This window comes from Chiloscyllium punctatum, chromosome 17, assembly GCF_047496795.1.
Source record: "Chiloscyllium punctatum isolate Juve2018m chromosome 17, sChiPun1.3, whole genome shotgun sequence".
Lineage (NCBI taxonomy): Eukaryota > Metazoa > Chordata > Chondrichthyes > Orectolobiformes > Hemiscylliidae > Chiloscyllium > Chiloscyllium punctatum.
The window spans coordinates 13,747,152-13,765,058 of NC_092755.1; the positions used below are offsets into that span (position 1 = coordinate 13,747,152).

The following is a 17,907-nucleotide window of genomic DNA, read 5'->3' on the forward strand; positions in this document are numbered from 1 at the left end:
GCAAATGGAATTCCTTTATCCAGTTGGTTGGATTATCTTGAATATAAGCCCACAATATGGTCTTCCCTAAATTTGTTAATGGTCTTTGAAGTTTGATGCCACCTTTCTAACACTCCCTGCCATAAGTTTGATGTAAAATTTGATCCTTGATCTGGTTGTATCTCTGTGGGTAATCTTTATTGAGTTAAACACTGGGGTAACTCTTCTACAATCCTTCGAGCAGTGATATTGCACAGATGGAATAGCCTCTGCAAATCTAATGGACTCATCTATTATTGTTAACAAATACTGACTCCCACTTTTTGTTTTATGTAGGGGACCTACTGAATCAGTTAAGAACCTTGTAAGACCGTAAGACCATAAGACATAGGAGCAGAAGTAAGGCCATTCGGCCCATCGAGTCCACTCCGCCATTCAATCATGGCTGATGGGCATTTCAACTCCACTTCCCCGCATTCTCCCTGTAGCCTTTAATTCCTCGTGACGTCAAGAATTTATCAATTTCTGCTTTGAAGACATTTAGCGTCCCAGCCTCCACTGCACTCTGCGGCAATGAATTCCACAGGCCCACCATTCTCTGGCTGAAGAAATGTCTGCGCATTTCTGTTCTGAATTTACCCCCTCTAATTTTAAGGCTGTGTCCACGGGTCCTAGTCTCCGCACCTAACGGAAACAATTTCCTCGCGTCCACCCTCTTCAAGCTATGTATTATCTTGTAAGTTTCTATTAGATCTCCCCTTAATCTTCTAAACTCCAATGAATATAATCCCAGGATCCTCAGCCATTCCTCATATGTTAGACCTATCATTCCAGGGATCATCCGTGTGAATCTCCACTGGACATGCTCCAGTGCCAGTATCTCCTTCCTGAGGTGTGGGGCCCAAAACTGGACACAGTACTCCAAATGAGGCCTAACCAGAGCCTTATAAAGTCTCAGCAGCACAACGGTGCTTTTATATTCCAACCCTCTTGAGATAATTGACAACATTGCTTTCGCTTTCTTAATCACGGACTCAACCTGCATGGTTAGCTTTAGAGAATCCTCAACTAGCACTCCCAGATCCCTCTGTACTTTGGCTTTACGAATTTTCTCACCATTTAGAAAGTAGTCCATGCTTGTATTCTTTTTTCCAAAGTGCAAGACCTCGCATTTGTTCACATTGAATTCCATCAGCCATTTCCTGGACCACTCTTCCAAACTGTCTAGATCCTTCTGCAGCCTCCCCACTTCCTCAGTACTACCTGCCTGTCCACCTAACTTTGTATCATCGGCAAACCTCGCTAGAATGCCCCCAGTCCCTTCATCCAGATCATTAATATATAATGTGAGCAGCTGCGGCCCCAACACTGAACCCTCCGGGACACCGCTTGTCATCGGCTGCCATTCCAAAAAAGAACCTTTAATTCCAACTCTCTGCCTTCTGTCAGACAGCCAATCCTCAATCCATACCAGTAGCTCACCTCGAACACCATGGGCCCTCACCTTGCTCAGCAGCCTCCCGTGTGGCACCTTATCAAAGGCCTTTTGGAAGTCTAGGTAGACCACATTCACTGGGTTTCCCTGGTCTAACCTACTTGTCACCTCTTCAAAGAATTGTAAAAGGTTCCTCAAATTCAGGGATGGGTATTAAGGTGCTGGTTTTATTCCTGCCTGAGGTTTTCCAGATGCATGACATGTTTGACATTTCTATCAACTGTAAACTCCATTTAATGCATTCTAGGCCAGTAAAAATGTTCTTGTATTTTGGTGAGTTTTATCACTCCCACAATGACCTACAGGTAGCTCAGGTGCTCCATGCCACACCTCCTTTCGAAAAGCCCCTGGTAATGAATTTCTGCCACTTTCCCATCTGCCTGAATATGTGATCGCCTCCATTTCCTCATCAAGACATCATTTTTAGGTTAGTAACATTTGGGAATGCTTTCCGATTCTACTTCTGTGTGTGCCTTTCAATATATTGCTTCAGTGTTTCATCTTTCCGTTGCAGCTCAGTTAATTTCTCTGAACTGAAAATATCCATTTGTTCGTCATCTGTACTTGTTTTGTCTCAGTCATTCAATCAAATATGGTCTCTGATAATTCTGCTTGAACTTGCTTATCTGTATTCTTTGTTTTCTTCTCCTGTGTCAACTGGTGGCTTTGTGACTTTGTTATCAATCTGTTAATGTTCTCCAATTTTTTCATGATTCACATAACAATGATGTTCATTGTATTTTATTTGGAGCATGAGATAATCCATCCACAAGAATGTTGTATTATGGCATTCTATTAGAGTGACAACTAACTTTTCACTGCCCAATTCTAACAGCAGACCTTGTCCCAACAATAGTCTTCACTTCTGACCGAAAAGTCAATGTTTCGGGCAGGACACTCCATGAAAAGCCTATGCCCCAAACGTTGACTCTTCTCCTTGGATATACTGTCTGACCCGCTGTGCTTTTTCAGCGCCACGCTTTTTGACTCTGAGCTGCAGTCCTTTCTTACTCCCTTTCCCTTGGTTGTCTGGTCTGGAATAATCTGAGAGGTACGGATGCCCTTGCAAGGAGTTTTGTGTTCCTGGAACATACAGAGGGTGGAATGAAAAGGTATGGAGACATGCAGCGTTTGTTGGGTTGAATTGAGATGTGGGTGAAGGTATCCCAGTTAGAATGCTGAGATTTGGAGGTGACATGACAAATTCTTGAATTCTGTGTCCTCTCAAATGGAGAGTCCCTAAATCATCCAACAAGTGTATCTTGGGCATGTTGACAGAATAGAAGCATGTGACATGTGAACTTACTTCCTGCATGGTGAGATTCCTACAGCCAGGCAGCTAGTGATAGACCAAAGGGTCCGCTTTAGGAACGCTGAAGAATAGTATGACAGTCTTGAACATCGACTATACATGGAGAGAGTCCCTATTGGCTGAGAGAAATGAATGGGAAGATTTCCATTGGTTTGACATGTGCTGTCAGGGTGACCTTAAATGCTAAAACTAAAGATAATAACTCATCATGACACTCTGTAATTGTTAGTGAGAAATTGGTGATAGAAGTTGTCTCTTATGAATCAGTCTTTTCATCAAGCAGTAAAGTTACATTACATGGAGGCACACAATCTGAAATACATCAGAGCACCTTCCAGCAACTGGAGCATGCTGGTGGCCTCTGACAAAGAAAGTAGTTTCAAGGAAATATGATGTGCTTCACATGGCTACAGATACAGAAATGTACATGCACACATACACACGCACACACACAGACATGCACCTACACAGAGACACAAACAGACACAGTTATGCACACATCCCCACACAGAGACACACACAGACACTCACACACACACACACACACACATACAACCATACAGACACATACATACACAGATACACGCACACAGACACATGCGCACATAGAATTGCAGACACACACACAATCACAGAACAAAATGACATCTTGTGTTAAGACTGAGCAAAGCTGCACTTCAGTCATCACATCTTGACACTTGGGAGGTGATGTGTCATTGAAATTTGAGTGGTTATGTCTCCATATTATTTTTCGGGTGGGATGATGAGTGATATTTTGAGTTAAATGGGGAAGCACTAATACTGTCCATGGTTTTCTCAGGGCAATATCCTCTTCAACATAGAAGATAGGAGCAGGAGGAGGCCATTCAGCCCTTTGAGCCTGCTCTGTCATTATCATGATCATGGCTTATTGTCCAACTCAACAACCTCATCCTGTTTACTCCCCCTTTGAACTATTTGCCTTAAGTGCTATATTGAGCCGCTCTTCAATACATTTAATGTCTTGGCATCAACTAATTCCTGTGATAATGAATTCCACGGGCTCATCACTCTTTGGGTGAAGAAATGTCTCCCTCATCTCTGTCCTAAATGATCCACCCCAAATCTTCAGTCTGTGTCCCCTGATTCTAGACACACCCACCATCAGGAGCATCCTCCCTGTATCTACCCTGTCTCGTCCTGTTAGAATGAGATCCCCTCCCATTCGTTTAAACTCCAGTGAATACAATCCTAAGCTGGACAATCTATCCTCGTATTTTATTTCCAAGCAAGGACACCCTTCCTCAGAAAATGAGACCAAAACTGCACACAGTGTTTGAGGTGTGGCCTCACCAAGGCTCTGTATAACTAACTGTAACAACACATCCCTGCTCCTGTACTTGAAGCATCTCACAATGAAGACCAATATAGCATTTGCCTTCTTTACTGCCTGCTGCACTCGCAAGCTTACCTTCAGTGACTGGTGCACAAGGACATGTAGGCCCTGCAGCACACTCTCCTCTCCCAATTTACAGCCAGTCAGGTAGTAATCCACCACCTTACTTTTGTCTCCAAAGTGAATAACCTGACATTTATCCAAAATAACTGCATCTGCCATTGTTTTGCCTGCTCACCCAATCTGTCCAGACCATGCCATAGGGTCTCTGCATCCTCGTCACAGTTCACCCTCCCACCCAACTTGGTATCATCTGCAAACCTTGAGATATTGCATTTTATTCCCTCATCCAAATCTTTAAAATAATTGTTAATAGCTGGGCTCCCTGTGGCGCCCCACGAGCTACTGGCTGCCAATTTGAAACGGACCCCTTAAGCCCTACTCGGTTTCCTCTCGACCGATCTGTTTTCTATCTATCTCAGTACACCTACCCCAATCCCATGCGCTTTAATACTGTACAGTGATGTCTTAAGTGGGACATTGTCAAAAACTTTCTTAAAGCCCAAATATACCATATTGACCAGTTCCCCTTTGTCGACTCTGATAGTTACATCTTCACAGAATTCCAATAGATTTGACAAGCATGATTTCCCCTCCATAAATCCATGCTGACTCTGTTTGATCTTACCACAGCTTTCTCAATGCTCGGCCATAAAGTACTTGATAAAGGATTTGATAATTTTCCCCACTACTGATCTGAAGCTCACTGGTCTATAATTCCTTGGTTTCTCTGTACCTCTCTTTCTGAGTATTGGAGTGGCAGTAGCTGCCCTCCAATCTGCAAGGGCTGTACCAAAATCTAGTGAATCCTGACAACCAAAGCATCCACTATTTCTAGAACCATTTCCTAAGTGCTCTGGGATGTAGATTTATCAGGCCCTGAGGATTTATCGGGTTCAATCCCCTCAATTTCCCAGCAGCATTTCTCTATTAATATTGACCTCCTTCAGTTCTTCCCTCTCACTAAATCTTGCATTCTCCAGGATTTCTGGTACTTGATTTGTATCTTCGAGTCAGAGAGTCCTACAGCACAGAGAGAGGTCGTTTAGCCCAAACTGGTCCATACTGACCAAAATGTCCACCCATGCTAGCCCCATTTCCCTGCATTTAGTCCACACCCTTCTAACCCTTTCCTATCCATGTATTTGTCAAAATGCCGATAAATTTTGTTAACGTACCCACCTCAACCACTTCCGCTGGCAGCTCATTGCATACGCGTGCCAGCCACTGTGTAATCAAATTGCCCCTCAGGTTCCCATTTGTACTTTTCCCCTCTAACCTTAAACTAATGCCATCTAATCCTCGATTCCCCAACCCTGGCAAAAAAGACTGAGTGTATGCCTCTCATAATTTTGTACAAGGTCCCCTCTCAGTCTCCTGGACTGCCAAGAAAAGAAGTTCGAGCTTGTTCAGCCTCTCCTTATAACTCAGACCACTGAGTGCGAGCAACATCCGTATAAATTTCTTCTGCACTCTTTCCAGTTTAATAACTTCCTTCCTCGAGCAAGATGACCAAAACAGAACATATGCTCCAACTGCAGCCTCACCAACCTCCTGTACAACTGTCGTTTTTTGTGAAGACAGAACTAAAGGATGTATACAATTGTTCAGCTGTTTCGTTGTCCTTTGTTATACATTTCCCCAATTTCCATCTGTAGGGACCCACATTTGTCTTCATCAATCTCTTTCTCTTCACGTACTGTTGAACCTTGTAGTCTCAGTCTCCATGTTCCCTGTAAGCTTACTTCCTTTTGTACTGTGTTTTCCCATCTTCATCAATCCCTTGGTCCTTCTTTGCTGAATTCGAAACTGCTCTCAAACATCAGACCTATTATTTTTCTTGGCCAATCTTTATGCTTCTTCCTTCAAATGGATACTATCTAAATTCCTTTATAAGCCATGGATTGGCCCTGTTACCCATTTTGCTTTTGTACCAGACAGGAATAAATAGTTGTTGCAGCTCCCCCATGATTTCCTTGAATATTTGCCAATGCCTATCTACTGTCACACCTTTAAGCACCTTCCACTAATCTATCAACCCCAACTCATGCCTTATATATCTTCATAGTTTCCTTTATTAAAATTCAGCACCCTAGTCTCCAAATCAGCCGGCTCACTTTCCATCTTGATAAAAAAGTTGTATCATGTCATGGTCACCCATCCCCAAGGAGTCTCACGCAGCTGGATTGGCAATGATTCCCTTCTCATTACACAGTACCCAGTCTAAGATGGCCTGCTCTCTAGTTGGTTCATCCACATGTTGGTTAAGAAAACCATCCCATATGTACTCCAGGAATTCCCCTTCTTAGACTTTGTGGCTAATTTGATTTGTCCAATCTAGATGCAGGTTAAAATCACCCATGATCACCGATGTCTCCATATCACATGCTTGGCTAATTTCCTGTTTAATACTATTCCAACATGACCACTGCTGTCTGGGGGTCTCTGTATGACACCCACTAATGTTTTTTGTCCCTTGGTATTTCACAGCTCCACCCACACAGACTCCACATTGTCGAAGCTAATGTCCGAAAAAGAGATGAACAAAAATACGTGACCAGGAATTGAGATATTTTTGCTCAAATATTGATCTTGGTTTGATGCTAATTAGCCTTGTTGACTTTCAATGAGTTGCTTCGTAAAATCTGGGACCGCCAGCAGAAGGTGATGAGCTAGAACATTTGTGGAATTGCTTTCTCAGTAAATGAACATAGATACATTTTGTTGAGATTTTCACAGTAGATGCAATGACAGTGCTTCTCCAGCAGTTGGAAGTGAGGGCTGATAGTAGATCCTTCACCCAACACCTTCACTCATAAAAAGTTAAGGCACACAAATATTGACTGAGGCTAGTTAGTTGAACATCATTTATTGAAAAAAATGGTGGAGTCTTTAAAAAGGGATGTTATAGCAGAAAACTGAGAATGGCTTTACAAAATGGAAATCTTGCCTGAGAAAAGTATCGGAATTCTTGGAGAAAATGGAGGAAACCGTGATTGTAATATGTTTTGATTTTCTGAAGGTGTTTGATAGCACCCATGGATAAGATTACTGAATAAGAAAGGAGCCTTGGCTTTGGAGGGACTGTATTAACATGGAGAGAGGAGTTTTGAAATCCCAATCAGAAAAGTTTGATTAAGTGTTTTATTTTACAGGATGTCAACCTGTGGAGTACCACATAAGTCTGTTCTGGAGATAACAAAAAAAATTACAAAGTATTTTGATGACTTAGATGAGGAAAGTGAATATATTGTAGGCAAGTTTGCGAATGACTCAAAAGTTGGAGCGGAGACAAGTGGTGAGTATGACCCAAAAAGAAGTTTGTGGAGGCATACAGATAGGACAAGAGAGTGAACAAGGAGCTTTGCATAATAATGTAATGTGGATGAAATAAATGAGAACAGACATAAACCGTGAAGTTATGCATTTTAACAGGCAAGATAGAGATTGAATTCAGAAATCTACAGGGAATCTGCATCTCCGAACCACAAAAAGTTAGCTTTTAATTTCAACTGTCAATAAGGATGGCAAATGTCATGTTGGGATTTGTTTAAAAACTAATGGAATATTGAGATTAGGAACAGTCAGATCGAGCAGCTAATGTGTAGCTGAGGAGCTGCTGCAGGGGTTCGGATTCCCATTTTTCAATCATTGGGATCTCTTCAGGGATAGAAATGACCTGAAAAAGAGGGATCTGAAATGGAAGGGGACCGATATTCTTGTGGGGAGATTTGCTAGCAGTATGCTGAAGGTTTTAAACCAGTAAGGGGGATGGTGGGAACCAACAAGATGGTGAGAAAAGAGAAATGTTTGAGGTGTGATATGGTGAGCAGTTCTAGGGGTCAAGGCAGATAACAGTTCGGCAAGAGCGAGGGAAGGCTGCGAAACTGCATTTACTTTGATGCAAGAGGCCTAACATGTGAGACAGATGAACATAGGGCATAGATGGGAATGTGGGACAAGGATATCATTACCATTACAGAAATGTGGCTCAGGGGTGAACAGGACTGGCAGCTTAATGTTCCAGGATATAGATGCTATAGAATGTATAGACAGAGGAGCAAGAGAGGAGATGGAGTGGTGGTTTTGGTTAGAAAGAACATTACAGCTGGATGTAGAGAGGATATGTCTTGGAGACTGCCCAGTGAAGTTACATGGATGGAACATAAAAATAAGAAAGAGGTGATGACCTTGCTGGGATTGTAAAATGGGCCCCCTAATAGTTAATGGGAAATTTACAAGCGAATATGCTATCTGTAAGAAAAAACGGATAATGATCGTGAATTTTAACTTTCCAAACAGAGTTTGGGGTAGTGTTAAGATCTTGGAAGGTGGAGAAATTGGTTAAGTGTGCACAAGAAAATGTTGTTATTCAATATGGGGATGCACCTACTAGACAGTTCGCAATACTTGACCTTCTGTTGGGAACCAAGACAGGGCAAGTGACTGAGGTGTCCATAGGGGCACGCTTCAGGGAAAGTGATCATAATTCTATTGGTTTAATAATAATGATGAGAAAGGATAGAATTGATTTAAAAATGAAAGTTTCAAATACGAGTGTGGCCAGTTTCGATGGTATTAGACTTTGAGAAGTTGGTTTGGGGAGGTTATTCACAGGTAAGGGGACGGCTGACAAGTGGGAGGCCTTTAAGAATGAGACAATGAGAGTTCAGTGATGGTATGTTTCTGTTTGTGTGAAGGGCAAGGCATGGGGAAAGCTCAATGATGAGGGAAATGGCAACCTCTGTCCAGAAAAAGAAGGGGGCATTCATCAGATATAGACAGCTGGGATTGAGTGAATCCTGAGAAGGGTATAAGGGCAATCGGAGTATACTTAAACAGGAAATCATGAGGGAAAAAAGAGGACATCAAATTGCTATGGCAAATAGAATGAAGGAGAATCCGAAAAGATTCTAAAATTATTTGAAGGTTAAAAGAATATCTAAGGAGAGAATACAGCCCTTAAAGATCAACATGGCTTTCCATGCATGGAACCACAGGGGATGGCTGAAACACTAAACAAATATTTTGCATCAATATTTACAGTAGACAGGAGCATGGAAGCTAGGGAAATAAATAATGTGATCATAAAATGAGTTCATTTTGCAGAAAAGGAGATGTTGGAGGTCTAAAGTAGAAAAATGGAAATAAATCCTAGAGACTAGATTAGGTGTTTCCCAGAACTTTGTGGGAAGCTAGGGAAGAGATTCCTGGACACTTTGCTGAGATATTTGTATCGTTGATAATCATAGATGAGATGCCAGAAGACTAGAGAGTGACTAATGGGGCAGCATTATTGAAGAAAGTTGGATGGAAAAGCCAGGGAACCATAAACTGGTGAGCCTTTCACCCCAGAGATGCTGCCAGACCTTCTGAGCGTTTCCAGCAGTTTCTGCTTTTGTTTCTGATACACAGCATCCACAGTTCTTTCAATTTTTATTTAGTAGTTAGAGAGCATTACTTTTTGAATTGGAGGCCTGTTAGAACATAACAACATCCGAACATAAGAAATACAATCAGGAGGAGGCCATCTGACTCCATGAGTCAGCTCTGCCTTTCAATAATATCGTGGATCATCTTTCAATGGACTGAGACTCCACTTACCCACCCCTCACGATAACCCTTCATTCCTTTACTCTTCACAAATCTATCTTCACCTTAAAATATTCAACAGGTTCGACTCAGCTGCTTCACTAGGCAGGGGATTCCAGAGATTCACAACCCTTTGGGTGAAGACTTTGGCTTAACCAGCTATCCTTAGTAGCCACACACACACAGATGACAAGCAACATGAGTTCGATTGGGACAACACTACTATTATAGGACAAGCCAAACAGAGAACAGCCAGGGAATTCCTAGAGGCATGGCACTCATCCACAGATTCTATCAACAAACACATCGACCTGGACACAATGTACCGACCACTGCAACGAACAGCTGGAACTGACAACCGGAAGCGGCAGATACCAATCAATATAAATACCGGAGGAAACGTCACAGAAGCGCTTCACAGGAGGCTCCCAAGCACTGAGGATGTCACCTAGACAGGGGATGAAACGTTTGCAACACAAATTCCCAGCTCGGCAAACAGAACCACAACAACGAGCACCCGAACTACAAATCTTCTCCCAAACTTTGAGCCTCCCAGCTTCTGTCTTATCTATCCCATTTATGATTTTACAAACCCGGTCCCCCATTCTTCTGAATTCCAATGAGTATAATCCCAGTCTGCTCAATCTCTCCTCGTAAGCCCACCCCCTCATTTCCAGAATCAACACAGTCAACCTCCTCAGCAAACCCCACCCCAGTGCCATCTCATGTAAGGCGATGAAGAGTGTACAGAGTACTCCAGGTGTGGCCACACCAGCGCCCTATACAGCTGCAGCTCCTAATTTTAAACTCTATCCACTGGCAATGAAGGACATTATTCCATTTGTCTTCCTAATTAGCTGCTGTACTCGCAAACCATACTTTTGTGTTTCATGCACAAGAACACCCAGGTCCCGCTGCACAGCAGCATTCTGTAATTTTTCACAATTTTAAAGTAGCCCACTTTGTTATTGTTCCTACCAAAATGGATGACCTCACGTTTACTAACATTGTACTCCATCTGCCAGACTCTTGCCCACTCACTTAGCCTGTCTATATCCTTCTGCACACTTTGCCCTATCACTCATTTAAGTGGCTTCTGTGAATTACAACACTCTACACTTGGGTCTCTAACTTGAAGCAATCTATCTGAATTATAAACAATTGCAGTCCCAACCATTGTAAATAATTGCTGTCTCAACACTGATCCCTGAGACACATCACTAGCCACTGATTGTCAACCAGAAAAACACCCATTTATCCCCAATTTTTGCGTTCTGTTAGTCAACCATTCTTCTGTCCTTGTTAATGCATTGCCCGTAACACTGTGCATCTTTATCTTATGCAGCAGCCTTTTGTGCAGCACCTTGCTGAATGCCTTTTGGAAATCCAGATACACCACGTTCACCAGTTCCCCATTGTCTACCACGCTCGTTATAACCTCAAAGAATTCCAATAGATCAGTTAAAGCTGACTTGCCTTTCATGAACCCATGCTTCATTAAATAAATGTAGGTGTTGCATTTTTGTAAGGCAAACCAGGGCAGGACTTACACAATTAATGGCTGGGCCTTGGGGAGTTTTGCTGAGCAAAGACACCAAAGGGTGCAGATGAATCATTCCGTGAAAGTGGAGTTGCAGGGAGACAGGGTGGGGAAGATGGTGTTTGGCATGCTTTCCTTCATTGGTCATAACATTAAGTGTAGGAGTCGAGATGTCATGTCTCAGCTCTACAGAACGTCTGTGAGGCCACATTTAGAATTATTACAGACAAATCTGGTTGACCATTTCTATGAAGGATTTTGTGAAACTTGAGAGGGTGTAGAAAAGATTTCCAAGAATGATGCTGGAACTGGAGTGTTTAAGGTATAAGGTGAGGCTGAATAGGCTGGGGCTTTTCTTTTCCCTGCAGTGAGAGGAAAGGAGGCTGAGGAGTGGCCTGAACAAGACCTATAAAATCATGGGGGGCATTGGTATGGTGAATAGCCAAGGCCTTTTTCCTCGAGTGAGAGAGTCCAAAACTAGAGGACAGCGGATTAAGGTGAGAGGAGAAACGTTTGAAAAGAACCTGAGGGGTAACCTTTTCACGTGTATGTATGGTTAAAGCTGCCAGTGGTAGTGGTGGAGGCAGGTTCAATTACTGCATTTAAAAGGCACCTGGATGGGTGTATGAACAGGTAACATTTAGAGGAAGGTAGGCCAAATGATTGGCAAATGGTACTCAGTCAGATTGGGATGTCTGGTCAGTGCAGTTGGACCGAAGGGTCTGTTTCTTTGTTGGATGTCTGTATGACTATAATCTTTGTTAAAACTGAAAAAAACCTCTATTCTCACCACAGCTGGAATACTGTGAATTGTTCTTTGGACTCATATCACAAAGAAAAGGTACACTGGAATGTGAGACAATCCACACGAGGTTGAGTCGACTGATCCTGAGGATGCAGGGACTGTCTTGAGAGTAGAGATTGAGTCGTTTGGGCCTATACTCAATGGAACATAGAAGACTCAGTGGTGACATTCTGAAACATCTATTATTTTCAGGAAACTTGATGGTGTAAATGCAGAAATGTTGTTTCCCCTTGTGGGAGAGTTTCGGACCAGGGAGTAGAATCTCTGAATTAGAGGTCACAATTTTCAGGCAGAACAGAATTTTGTCTCCCAGAATGTTGTGAATCTGTGGAATTCATTTCCACAGAAGACTGTCGAGGTTGGGTCATTCAGTATTCCGAAGGCTGAAATGGACAGATTTTGATTTGGTAATTGAATCAATGCTTACATTTAAAACGCTGGGAAGTGGAGGTGAGGATTATCAGTTCAGCCATGATGTCATTGTTTGGAAGACCAAACTCCATTGGCTGAACAAGCTGCTTCTGGTTCCCTATCATTGACCTTTGCTCTAAGTTACTCTTTTCAGAATTATATAGGCCTCATTTAAATTTCGTGTTTGAAGCCCAGCTGCTTCAATCTCTCCTCATCATGAAAAAAGACAGGGATCATCTTTCTCCCTGTTTGATGGCATTGCATTCTGCCTCGAATGCAGTGACTGTATTTATAGTCATAGAGTCCTCCAGTTCTGTTGAATATTTGTCAAACACAACCACGACTGTCACAGAAAAGGTTAAAGACAAATCAAAACTACATTTAAACGACCATATCAAACACACTGTCGGCATGTGTTGCATGGAATAGACACGTATTGCATATTAAAGCTCTCTCAGCACTCATCCATTAAACACTGCAAGGGTTGTTCATAGATGATTTGCGTATGTGCCTGTAGATGATAATCTGCTTGTATAACAAAGTTTCGGTGCATAGTGTTGTTCCCTTTTTATTCTGGTATCAAGCATTTCAAAATCACAAAGACCAAGGTAGGAGTCCAAGCCCCTTTATACGGCTACATCAAATGTTTTCTGTGAATGTACAGCTCATGTAATGTGCTGGGTAAATCTCCCTCTATATTGTACTGTCCAATGCAATCATGTCAAATATATTTTGGTTTAGACATAGAGTAGAGCTGCGTCCAGGGTTCCCTTAAAAAAAACCCTCCCAGAGTAGGTACGACACAGAGTCGATACAGAATAAATCGACCTCTACAATATTAAACATTCCATGAGATGTGCAGTAAAGGTTAATTATAGTCTAAATAAGCATTGCCCTGAACCATTAAACATTCCTCAGCCAAGAATAATACTGCTGAGATACAATGAAAACGCTATCCCAGTCTTGCAGCCTCATTCCTATCAAGTATTTCCAGATCACTCAATACTCAGACAGATTTTTGAGAAAATCTTGACTCAAATCCCTCTAATGAAATGGATGAATATGGCTGAGAGGATATGTTGGGGAGGTGTTGGATCAGGTTATTAAGGAAAACATCGTCCGATTGTGGAGAGGCAAAACACGGCATCAGATAGAAAGAAAAAAGGGGAGAAGGCAGGAGGGGAAGAGAGAAAAATAGAGACAGAAATATTAGCTGTGCCAATGTATCTCTGAATTATAGATTTTTGACTAAACATGAGAACTGATACCTCTGTCATTCAACAATCATACAACTTATGTATTAAAAAGTCCTAACATCAATTAGTATTGGAATCCATTGAGTTATTTGCATTTTTTCCACAATTCGTGTGCGGTGCTTGTGGGGAAATATAAATTAGGGTTTTGTGGTTCTGTAATCTATTCTGAGAATTCTATTTCTGTGTTTATTTACATAAATGCTTAATTGGCTTCAAGGAAGTGATGATGACAGCAAAGCCAGATGAACAAAGTGATTTGTTGGTAAGATTCAAATCGAAACAAGTATGTTTTAAGAATATTGACCATTTGTAGAAGTGAATACAAATTAATGAAGACGAATTGCAACATATTTTATTTATTGAAAACTTTTATTTAGGTTAAAAATTCAGTGCTGAAAATTCTGCTATTAAACTTAAATGTTGAACTGGATCTACTCTGAATGACCAATGATTTATATTGTAGTCCGTTTAGACGGTGCAACATCACTCAAAGTGTGTGTTAGAACATTCACATGAAATACATGAAATGTCATCAGGAACTGCCGCAACAATTACATTTAATTGATATAGTTGTTGTGAGGTTTTGTTACACGTATTACTTTCTGGTTCGGGTCAGCGATGAGTCCCTATCCCCAATTGCCCATTGAATAACTTGCTAAAGCCACTTCAGAACACAGTCAATTAACTTCCCAGTGGGTCTGGAATCTCATGTCGGCCAGACCATGGAAAGGTGACAGATGCCTTGGCATTCGTGCAGCAGCTGTTTTTGTATTTTTCCATTGACTCGGGCTACATGGTCACCATTTGGCTTTCTTTCCGATTCCAGGATTTCTTTAAATTCAAATTTCACCCTGGGCAAACGATGGTATTCCAAACCCTGGCCATTCAACATTAAACTGGAGTTCGAGAATCCTGGTCTCATGATATCACCACTGTGATCCTAATGTGGGAAATGCACAGAAAGCACAGAAATGCAATAAATCTGACACTTTACTTCATGAACAAATATTGGAGTGCAATACTGGCAAGAACTCTTTTGCTGTTCACAGCAACACCACAGGAGACTTTGCATCCAATCATCAATCTTAAATGTGTACCGGGCTCTGTCTGAACAGCCTGACTCACCATAATTTGCATTTTTGAATTCTGCACTGACTTATGAAAAAGTTAGTCACATATCCCAAGAAGGTGGTCATCAGCTACCTTTTTGAAGGTCTGCCATCTTGCTCGGCTAATTATGGTTGATCTTTCTTAAGCTTTATTACAACCAAATGGCTTCTCAGTCGAGACTGTAGTGCTGGAAAAGTACAGCAGGTCAGGCAGCATCCGGAACAGGAGAATCGGCGTTTCAGGCATGAGGCCTTCATTAAGATACCTGATGAAGTTGTTATGCCTGGAACGTTGATTCTCCTGCTCCTTGGATGCTGCCTGACCTGCTGTGCTTTTCCAGCACTACACTCTCAACTCTGGTCTCCAGCACCTGCAGTCCTCACTTTCTTAGTCAGGTTCGGCACAGGAAAGGAACCATCGCCTTTTTGTTGAACAGGTAGGCAGGCCAGGTAGGAAAGTCACACATCCTCCTCTGAAGGACAATACTGAACCATTTCACATGTTTCAAAACTTTGGTAGGTATGTGATTATCATTCATTACCCCAGCATTTTCATTTCATACTCTTTCATTAATTGAAGCTCCCATGGTAGAGATTGATTCTGGAACTTTGCTCCAAACCTTTTGATTGCTTATTACATACCCATAGTGCCTCCTCAACCACTTTCTCAAACTGTCATGTTAGCTTGAATGATTTTTTTTATTGACTCATGGAACACGGTGGTTGCTTTCAGTTGTCTGTAGGTGTCCTTCAGACGATGGCAGTAAGCTGCCTTTCTGAAATAACATGTTCCAAAATGGCCTGAGGAAGGGAGTTCCAGATTTTGACCCAGTTACAGTCAAGGATCGATGATATATTTCCATGTCAGGAGTGGTTTAGAGAGGAGCTTACAGTGGTGCTGTTCCCAAGTATCTGCTATTCTTGTCCATTGAGATGCAAGTGGTAGTGGGAAGATACTGTCTAAGGAAGTGGCTAAGTTTCTGCAGTGCAGTATTTTAGATAGTGCATATGGCAGGTATGCCTGAAGACGGGCTTAGGCCCGAAACGTTGATTCTCCTGCTCCTTGGATGCTGCCTAACCTGCTGCGCTTTTCCAGCAACTCATTTTTCAGCATACGGCTGGTACTAAGCATCAGATATGGAGGCAATGGGCACTTGTGGATGTGCTGCTGATCAAGTGGGATGTTTGTCCTGGACAATGCCTAACTTCTTGAGTGCAGTTGAAGGTGCTCCTATCCAGTCAAGGGGTGAGCTGTGCTATTACTCTCCTGACTTCTGTCTCTTAAATAGTCAATTGGCTTTGCAAGTCAGAAGGGTGAGTTACTCGCTGCAGTATTCCTCGCCTCTGTCCTGTTGTTACAACCATTGTATTAAATGGAGTGTCCAGCTCAATTTCTAATGAACAATAAAACCCAGGATGTCGATGGTGAGGGATTCAGTGAAGGTAACACTATTGAATATCAAGGGGTTTTGGTTAGATTCACTCCTATTGTCAATGGTCTTTGTCTCGCAGTTTTGTGGTGTGAATGCTATTTGTCACTTGTCAGCTCAAGTCTGGATATTGTCCAGATTTTGTTGCGTTTGAATGTGGACTGAGGAGTCACAGAAAAAGTGCTAGATCAATGCAGATTTCACTTCTGACCTTCTGATGGAGGGAAGGTCATTGCTGAAGCAGCTGAACATGATTGGGCCAAGAACACTTCCTTTAGGAACTCCAACAGAGATTTGCTTTGGCTGAGACGACTGACCTCTAACAAGCAGAGCCATCTTCCAATGTGGGAGGTCTGACTGCAGGCAGCAGGGAGGTTGTCAACTGATACCCATTGAATCTAGTTTTGCTAGGACTCCATAATATCACACTCTGTCGAATGTGACTTTAGTGTGAAGGGCTGTCACTCTCCCCTCATTTCTGGAATTCAGTTCTTTGTCCATGTTTCAATCAAGTCTGTAATTCAGTCATGAGCTGAGTAGGCCTTGCATGACCCACATTTACGCAGGTTATTGCTGAGCTAGTGCTGCTTGATAGCACTGTGGAAAGCACTTTCCTACACCTAACTCATGATTGAGCATGGATTGATGGGGCAGTAATTCACCGGGGTGGTTTGACCTGTTTTCTGTGCCCAGGACATGCCTGGCCTATTTTCCACATTGTCCATGCCAGTGTTGCAGCTGTACCGGGAGTGCTTGGCTAGCACAAGGTTGCTGTGAACGCTTCAGCCTTAACTTTTGCGCTGATGTGTTGTTCTTTCCAAAGCAGAGCAAGGGAATATCTGTGGAGCTTATTCCCTCAATGAGTTGTTTAATTATCAACCTTAATTCACGTCTTGATGTGGCAGCACTGTGGGCTCAGACCCCAGCTTCCTGAATTAATGGTCTAGCCACAATATCGAGGAGAAAGTGAGGACTGCAGATGCTGGAGATCAGAGCTGAAAATGTGTTGCTGGAAAAGTGCAGCAGGTCAGGGAGCATCCAAGGAACAGGAGAATTGACGTTTCGGGTATGAGCCCTTCTTCAGGATTCCTGAAGATTGCTTATCCTTTGTATTTTGTAGATTCTAACAATACATCATATATTCACTTAAATTGTTAGTCTTGAAAATGCTTTACTTCACAGACTTTAGGATATAATGTTCTGTTTTCAATTCTTCTCTCCGACAGGCAAGGTCATCGATGTCACACTGGCTTTCCTCCTCACTAATTGCAAAACCAAATGTTTTTCACCTCATCTTTGAACTTACTGATCAAAATTGCTCCATTCTTGACTAGACCTTTCATATACTCTGCAAACATCAAAGGATCCAGCACCAAGTCATATAATAAGCCACTGGACACAAGATGTCTTCACAATGACTACCTTCAAACATCACCTTCTGCCAACAAATAAACCTTCGATGCATTTGCCAAACTGCACCAGATCCCATGAACCCTTACCTTATTGAAGATGCAAGATCTGGTCAAAAACCTGATTGAAGTCA

General features: G+C 42.2%; 1 long non-coding RNA gene across 1 annotated transcript in view; it reads left to right on the forward strand.

The window, feature by feature from the left end:
- The window catches only part of LOC140487739 (uncharacterized), a 30,887-nt gene extending 13,018 nt beyond the window's left edge, over nt 1-17,869 (forward strand). The window contains exons 2-3 of the long non-coding RNA XR_011962917.1: nt 14,043-14,087; nt 17,591-17,869. This is a non-coding gene — a long non-coding RNA (uncharacterized lncRNA). The remainder of the gene's footprint in view (nt 1-14,042; nt 14,088-17,590) is intronic.
- Nucleotides 17,870-17,907: the final 38 nt, after the last annotated feature.